Raw genomic sequence first — 9,146 nt, forward strand, 5'->3', positions numbered from 1 at the left:
GTGTAGAATAGTGTTTCAGCCTTGGCTTATTCTTTATAAGAATAATGCATTCTTTAGGGTCAACGTGGGCTGGAGTGATTTGGTTCCATTGTCAGCTCTCCACATGAGTCCAATTGTGTTCCTCAGCTCTACAGAATGAGACCAGACATGTGTTTTGGAAACTTGATTTGCTCACCAAGACATCAATCAGAGTTTTGGACAGTTGAAAATAGGTGATTTATGTCCCATAGTCTCCGCTCATATATGTTGCCATACTGCTGAATGAGAGCACCATCCAGATCCAGTCAGTCAAAGAAGATTTCTTAAGAAGCTCCTTGGGATTATTGAATTTATTCCTCTTACATATCGAGGCTGAAATTAGATGTTGTGTCATGCTTTCCATGCATTTCCATTAAGCTCTTTAAGTAGATGAGCACATCTCACTCTATAATCTAGTTACTGCCTGGCACTAAGAAAATTAAGTGTTTCAGAAATACTTAAAATCTGTTTGGGAATTCTGAAATTAAACTACCTGCTCTGGATGGGCGGGATATGCAGTATAGAGTTGTTTTGCCATGATACTGGACTAACTTTGATGCAATACCCTACAAGATGATCCTTGAAGATGGTCGTTGAACATTTCAGTTCCCTATCAGTCGGTCCGTTCGACGTCTCGTCGAGACCGACGAATTGGGATATCGCCTGGATAGACCAATCTACTTCGTGTGTATACAAACGAGCCAATGAATATTGGCATGCATGATTGCAGCCAGCTGCGGCTGATCACAGCGTGAGCATATAATACGCAGCAGGTGCATGCATCATCAAGCTTTCGCTTCGGAGCTGGACCATTATTGTGGAACGAGCCAAGAAGCAACACTCACCTTCCTTTGTCTCTTTTGTGTTGGCGGCACGGCGCTTCAGCGGCGTGGTCTTCCGTGTCGAGTGGAAGCACACAGCTGGTCTTCACCATCCACCTTCTGTGTTGCTGCGGCCATCTCCCCTGTGCGCCTCAGCATTGAAAGAGCAAATTCCTAAAAGAGCAATTTTTGAAAAGAGTGAATTTCTAAAAAAGAGCTCCACGGGTTGAGCGTCTTTTTAAAGACGAGGCGTCATGCCTTTCTCCCCGTGCGTTTCTGGGTGCGGCCGTTTCCTGGCGCCGGGTGATGGCCACGCACACTGCCTCACGTGTCTGGGCTTACAACACGCTGAGGCAGCGTTCGTGGATGAGTCATGTCCTCATTGTGGGGGGATGACCATCACGGAGCTGCGGACCAGACTCCGTTTCCTGCAAAGGGGCGGGGTTCCAGTCCCTCTGCCCAGAACGGACGTTCCTCCAGGCAAACGCCGGGGGGGCGTTGTCGCTGGAAGCAGAGGGCTGCCCGGTCTGACGGTGACGGTGAGGAACCCCCCGCCCATTCCATCGGCGGGGGCTCCTCCTTCCACCGACACTCCGTCGCCACCGGGGCTCTCAGGGGAGCGGGTTGGACCTCCCTTAGGGGTACCGCCCGTTACTTTTGGGGCCCCCCCCGACGAACAGATGTCGGTTGCAGCATCGGGGGGAGAGCCAGACCTCTCTGAGGAGGAGGAGGGCACACTGTCGTCCACTGGGCGGTCAGCGGTGCCCGATACTGACCCGGAGATGATGGCTATGCTTGCCCGGGCCGCCGAGAGGGTAGGGCTTGAATGGAACCCTCCATCACGTCCCGACCCCTCCCGGCTGGATGACTGGTATCTCGGGGTGGCCCGCGCTGGTTCTCAGCGCCCCACCCCGGTGCCATTCTTCCCGGAGGTGCATGAAGAACTCACCCGAACGTGGACGGCACCTTTCACTGCCCGAAACCGCTCGAGTGGGACTTCCTCCCTAACCACCCTTGATGGCGGACCAGCGCGGGGATACACGGCCGTCCCGCCGGTGGAGCGTGCGGTTGCGATGCAACTGTGTCCGGGCGCCGCTTCCACCTGGCGGGGCAACAATCCGTCGCTCCCGTCCCGGGCCTGTAGGCACTCGTCGGCTCTGATCGGCAGTGCCTATGCGGCCTGCGGCTCCGCTGGTTCCGCCCTTCACGCTATGGCGTTGCTACAGGTGCATCAGGCCCAGGCACTGAAAGACCTGTACGAGGGTGGTCACGACCCAGAAGTTCTCCGTGAACTTCGTATCGCCACGGACCTCGCGCTACGTGCGACGAAGGTGACCGCGCGGTCTCTGGGTCGTGCAATGTCCACCATGGTGGTCCAGGAACGCCATCTCTGGCTGTGTCTGGCTGATATGAGGGACTGCGATAAGACCAGGTTCCTCGACGCTCCGGTGTCCCAGACCGGCCTCTTCGGCGACGCTGTGGAGAACTTCGCCCAGCAGTTTTCCGCGGCCAAGAAGCAGACTGAGGCCATCAGTCACATCCTGCCCCGGCGTACAGCTGCTGCCTCCACCCGTCCGCCGGCGGCACCCCAGTCTGCTCGTCGCCGAGGGCGGCCCCCGGCTTCCGCCTCCGCTCCACAGCAGCCACCGCAGCAGCCTTCACAACGGCGCCGTGGAGCCGGTCGCCGGGCAGCCGCCCAGCCCGTCCAGGCCCCCACAAAGACCAGTGGGAAGCGTAAGAGCAAGAGACCCTGAGACGGGCGACCCAGAGATGGAGGATGCTGCTCTTCGGGAGATGGTGACCGCACCACTCCCTCCCCCGGAGGAGGGCCGGGCGGAGAATCTTTTGTTTGTTTTTTCCCCGCCACCGACCGTCATCCCTGCGCCTCACCCGTCCTCCCCCCTCGCCAGCGAGCGACGATGGGCGGTTCGAGAGTACGGCGAGACGGACTACTCACGCACCATCGGCTCATACGCAGGTAAGCGTCTCACACACTCAACATACAGACGCTCTGACCCCGCCCCGGTCCGGCAACGAGACTGTGAGGCAGGGGCCCTGCCCCCCTCATCGCTGCTCCCCCGCGGGTACGCCGATGGTCCCCCTTGTGCCGCTTGTTCATTTTCTGGGGGCCTGGAAAGAGCTTCCCAGCCCATCTTGCTGGCTCCTTCGGACCATCACTTCCGGCTATGCGATTCAGTTCGCCCGGCGCCCTCCCAAGTTCAGAGGGATTCACTTCACCTCTGTCAGGGCCGCAGATGCTCCCATCTTGCGTGCAGAGATCGCTTCCTTGCTGGCGAAGGAAGCGATACAGCCGGTCCCTCCAGCCGATATGAGGACAGGCTTTTACAGCCCGTACTTCATAGTACCCAAGAAAAGCGGCGGGCTTCGACCGATCTTGGATCTGCGCGTCTTGAACAGGGCCCTTCACAGGCTACCGTTCAAAATGCTCACTCAGAAACACATTTTCAAATGTGTCCGTCCCCAAGATTGGTTTGCAGCGATCGACCTGAAGGACGCGTACTTTCATGTCTCAATCCTTCCGCGCCACAGACCCTTTCTGCGGTTCGCGTTCGAAGGCAGGGCATATCAGTACAAGGTCCTGCCCTTCGGGCTGTCCCTCTCCCCCCGTGTCTTCACGAAGGTCGCGGAGGCGGCCCTTGTTCCCCTCAGAGAACAGGGCATTCGCATTCTCAACTACCTCGACGACTGGCTCATCCTAGCACAGTCTCGGGCTCAGTTATGCGAACACAGGGACCTGGTGCTCGCACACCTCAGCCAGTTGGGTCTTCGGGTCAACTGGGAAAAGAGCAAACTCTCTCCAACACAGAGAATCTCTTTTCTCGGTATGGAACTGGACTCGGTCAGCCAGACAGCACGCCTCACGCAGGAACGTGCTCAGTCGGTGTTGAACTGCCTAGACACGTTCAAGAGCAGGACAGCGGTCCCACTGAAACAATTTCAGAGGCTCCTGGGGCATATGGCAGCAGCTTCGGCGGTGACACCGCTCGGGCTGCTCCATATGAGACCGCTTCAACACTGGCTCCATGGCCGAGTCCCGAGGAGAGCGTGGCTTCGCGGCTCTCACCGGGTTCAGATAACTCCGGCTTGCCGCCAGACTTTCACCCCGTGGTCAGACCTCTCATTCCTACGGGCTGGAGTACCCATGGAACAGGTCTCCAGGCATGCTGTGGTTCACACGGATGCCTCCGCCACCGGGTGGGGAGCCACGTACGACGGACAGGCAGTTTCAGGGGTTTGGACGGGCCCCCAGCTGACTTGGCACATCAACTGCCTCGAGTTGCTTGCAGTACGTCTCGCCCTGCTCCGCCTCAAGGGGCACCTACGTGGCAAACACGTGCTGGTCCGTACAGACAATATTGCGACCGTTGCGTACATCAACCGGCAAGGCGGTCTACGCTCCCGTCGCATGTCGCAACTCGCCCGTCATCTCCTCTTGTGGAGTCAGAAGCATCTGAGGTCGCTTCGTGCCATTCACATTCCCGGGTTGCTCAACCGTGTGGCCGACGAGCTCTCACGAGCTGCGCTTCCCGGAGAGTGGAGACTCCACCCCCAGTCGGTTCAGCTGATTTGGAGACGCTTCGGCGAGGCTCAAGTAGATCTGTTCGCCTCCCCGGAGACAGCCCACTGCCAGCTCTTTTTCTCCCTGACCGAGGGCACACTCGGCACGGATGCACTGGCATGCAGCTGGCCGCGGGGCCTCCGCAAATATGCGTTTCCCCCAGTGAGCCTTCTCGCACAGACATTGTGCAAGATCAGGGAGGACGAGGAGCAGGTCCTTCTGGTAGCCCCTTATTGGCCCACTCGGACCTGGTTCCCCGAACTCATGCTCCTCGCGACAGCCCCTCCCTGGCAAATTCCTCTGAGGAAGGATCTTCTGACTCAGAGACGGGGCACCTTGTGGCACCCGCGTCCAGACCTCTGGAAATTACATGTCTGGTCCCTGGACGGGACGCGGAGGTTCTAAGTGACCTACCCCAAGGGGTAGTTGACACTATTACTTCGGCGCGAGCGCAGTCTACTAGACATGCCTACGCCCTTAAATGGAACCTGTTCGTTGATTGGTGTTCCTCCCGGGGAGAGGACCCCCGAAGATGCCCGATCAGAACCGTGCTCTCCTTTTTGCAGCAAGGGTTGGAGCGTAGGCTGTCCCCCTCAACCCTTAAAGTCTATGTGGCTGCTATAGCTGCCAACCACGACCTCATAGAAGGAAGGTCGGTAGGGAAGCACGACCTGGTCACCAGGTTTCTTAGGGGAGCCAGGAGATTGAATCCCACTAGGCCCCCTTCCGTGCCCTCTTGGGACCTGTCGCTAGTGCTCTCAGCACTGCAGCAGGCTCCCTTTGAGCCTTTGCAGTCAGTTGAGCTGAAGTTTCTCTCAATGAAAACTCTGCTCCTGCTTGCATTGGCTTCCATCAAGAGGGTAGGAGACCTGCATGCATTTTCGGTCAACGATTCGTGCCTAGAGTTTGGCCCGGCGGATTCCCAGGTAACACTGAGGCCCCGGCCAGGTTATGTGCCCAAGGTTCCCACGACTCCCTTCAGGGACCAAGTGGTGAGCCTGCAAGCGCTGCCCTCGGAGGAGGCAGACCCAGCCCTAGCTTTGCTTTGCCCCGTCCGAGCACTTAGATGCTACGTTGACCGGACACAAAGCTTCAGGACCTCAGACCAGCTCTTTGTGTGTCATGGAGGCAGGCAGAAGGGGAATGCCGTCTCCAAGCAGAGGATGGCCCACTGGATAGTGGATGCCATTACCCTGGCCTATCAGGTTCAGGGTGTGCCCTGCCCCCTCAGGCTGAGAGCGCACTCGACTAGGAGTGTCGCATCCTCCTGGGCATTGGCTCGTGGCGCCTCGCTAAATGACATTTGTAGAGCGGCGGGCTGGGCGACCCCTAACACGTTCACAAGGTTCTATAGCCTTCGTGTAGACACAGTTTCCTCCTGTGTTCTCACCTCAAACGGGTAGGCACAGAGAGGCCTCGGGTCGGCTTGCTATACTGCTCCAGAGTAACCTAAGAGTAGCTCTGTCGAGCTCCTCCGCTGAGCTTGACAGCCGACGTAGCGGAACGCCAGGCGTCAGGCCCTCACTCGATGAATCCTTCAGAACCGATAGAGGCTAGGCTCTACGTAGAGACTCAGTTGCATCTCTTACAATTCCACATTGCGCCCTAGAGGCTGTGTGTTTCCCCGGTAGTACTTCTACCAGTATACGAGGGTTCAATCACCTCCAATCTTCCATATAAACCGGAATTGAGTTATATGTGTATTGCTCCGAACCTCCTATCGGAAGGACGTGAGCTCCGCATATTCCCAGTGCTTCAGTTTCACTGAAATAGATGGTGCTGAGTTATAAAGCAGTGACTGACTCTCCTTGATGCGAGCCCCTGGCCAAAGCCAGTAACGGGTCCCAGGGGGCCCGCTCAGGACACTGGAAGGGACAGCAGCCACGGCGCTTTGTTAGGGATCCCAATTCGTCGGTCTCGACGAGACGTCGAACGGACCGACTGATAGGGAACGTCTCGGTTACGTATTGTAACCCTCGTTCCCTGAAGGAGGGAACGGAGACGTCTCGTCCCGTCGCCGAGGCTCCTGTACCACCGCTGTACGGCCGGGCCTGTCCCAGCTCCTCAGCGAAACCTTGATGATGCATGCACCTGCTGCGTATTATATGCTCACGCTGTGATCAGCCGCAGCTGGCTGCAATCATGCATGCCAATATTCATTGGCTCGTTTGTATACACACGAAGTAGATTGGTCTATCCAGGCGATATCCCAATTCGTCGGTCTCGACGAGACGTCTCCGTTCCCTCCTTCAGGGAACGAGGGTTACATACGTAACCGAGACGTTCCATTGCTGTCTACGCAAGGTCAGAAAGCTCTTAGATTTCATCAAAAATATCTTAATTTGTTGTCCGAAGATGACTGAAGGTCTTAGAGATTTGGAATGACATAAGGGTGAGTAATTAAAGGTCTACTCCCCCCAAAATGAAAATTTTGCCATTATAATTACTTAGCACCATGTTGTTCCAAACCCGTAAAAGCTTCATTCATCTTCGGAACACAATGTAAGATATTTTGGATAAAAACCGTGAGGTTTGTCACTGTCCCATTGACTGCCAAGTAAATAACACTGGCAAGGCTCAGAAAAGTATAAAAGATGTCGTCAAAATAGTCCATCAGTGGTTAAACCATAATTTTACGAAGTTACGAGAATACCTTTTGTACGCAAAGAAGGGTTACTCCACCCCAAAAAGAACATTTTGTCATTAATCACTTACCACCAGGTCGTTCCAAATCGGTAAAAACTTTGTTTGTCTTCGGAACACAATGTAAGGTATTTTGAATGAAAACCGTGAGGTTTGTCACTGTCCCATTGACTGCCAAGTAAAATAACACTTTCAAGGCCCAGAAAAGTATGAAAGATGTCTTCAAAATAGTCAATCAGTGGTTCAACCATAATTTTACGAAGTTACGAGAATACTTTTTGTACGGAAAGAAGGGTTACTCCACCCCAAAATGAACTTTTTGTCATTAATCACTTACCACCATGTTGTGCCAAACCCGTAAAAGCTTTATCCGTCTTCAGAAGACAATTTAAGATATTTTGGATGAAAACCGGGAGGTTTCTCACTGTCCCATTGACTGCCAAGTAAATAACACTGTTATTTAATAATAACACTGGGACAAGTACAAACCTCCAGGTTTTCATCCAAAATATCTTAATTTGTGTTCTGAAGATGACTGAAGGTCTTACAGATTTGGAATGACATGAGGGTGAGCAATTAAAGGGTTAGTCCACTCCAAAATTAACATTTTTGTCATTAATGACTTATCACCATGTCATTCCAAACCCGTAAATGCTTTATTTGTCTTCAGGAACACGATTTAAGATATTTTGGATGAAACCGTGAGGTTTGTCACTGTCCTATTGACTGCCAAGTAAATAACACTTTCAAGGCTCAGAAAAGTATGAAAGACGTCATCAAAATAGTCCATCAGTAGTTAAACCATAATTTTACGAAGTTACGAGAATGTTTTTTGTACGCAAAGACGGGTTACTCCACCCCAAAATGAACATTTTGTCATTAATCACTTACCACCAGGTCGTTCCAAACCCGTAAAAGCTTCGTCCGTATTCGGAACACAATTTAAGATATTTGATAAAAAACCAGGAGGTTTCTCACTGTCTCACTGACTGAAAACAAAAATGACGACTTTATTCAAAAATTTGTCTCCTTCACGTCACTGTAGCGCCTTTTTGGATAGTGGCCCCTGGACGCAAACAGTGTACCCTGTTCTCTGTCAGCTGCATATATGCTGTTTTTGTTCGAATCAAAGTGTAAATAAACATAGAAAACATATCCACATGACGCAGCTGACAGAGAACAGCGGATACTATCCAAATTTGTGGTACGCTGACGCAGAGGAGACGAATTGTTGAATAAAGTCGTCATTTCGAACACAATTTAAGATATTTTGGATGAAAACCTGGAGGTTTGTAACTGTCCCATTGACTGCCAAGTAAATAACACTGTCAAGGACCAGAAAAGTATGAATGACGTCGTCAAAATAGTCCATCTGCCATCAGTGGGTCAACCATAATTTTACGAAGCTACGATAATACTTTTTGTATGCAAAGACAACAAAAATGGTGACTTTATTCAACAATTTGTATCCTTCATATCACGCAGACATGCTGTTTTTGTATTAATCAAAGCGTAAATAAACAGAGAAAATGTATCCGCATGACAACAGCGTACGCTGTTTACGTCCAGCAGATACAATCCAAAATGCTGCTACGGTGACGCAGAGGAGATGAATTGCTTAATAACGTCATCATTTTTGTTTTCTTTTTGTACAAAACGTATTCTCGTAGCTTCGTAAAATTGTGGTTGAACCACTGATGGCAGATGAACTATTTTGACGTCTTTCATTCTTTTCTGGGCCTTGACAGTGTTATTTACTTGGCATTCAGGTTTTAATGCAAAATATCTTAAATTGTGTTTAAGCTTTTACTGGTTTGGAACGACATGGGGGTAAGTGATTATTGACAGTATTTTCATTTTGGGTGAACTATCTCTTTAAAGTTGTCAATCGATTTATAAGCAAACTTCACCGCAGAGTGCATCTCATCGCTCCTCACAAAGAGTCCAACTGAATTTTCAAAACAACTATTACTCAGTGCTGTACGAATCCTATTTGAGTTCTCTGAGACCACTACTCCTCTAAAACAAACCATATCAGCCCGAACATGAGCTCATATCAGCTTGCAGCAAAGACCATATTGAGC

At 52.2% G+C, this 9,146-nt stretch overlaps 1 protein-coding gene across 1 annotated transcript in view; it reads left to right on the top strand.

The window, feature by feature from the left end:
- Positions 1-9,146, top strand: part of cntfr (ciliary neurotrophic factor receptor) — a 224,117-nt gene that overhangs the window by 167,877 nt on the left and 47,094 nt on the right. The window lies entirely within an intron of this gene.

This window comes from Garra rufa, chromosome 23 (assembly GCF_049309525.1).
Source record: "Garra rufa chromosome 23, GarRuf1.0, whole genome shotgun sequence".
Lineage (NCBI taxonomy): Eukaryota > Metazoa > Chordata > Actinopteri > Cypriniformes > Cyprinidae > Garra > Garra rufa.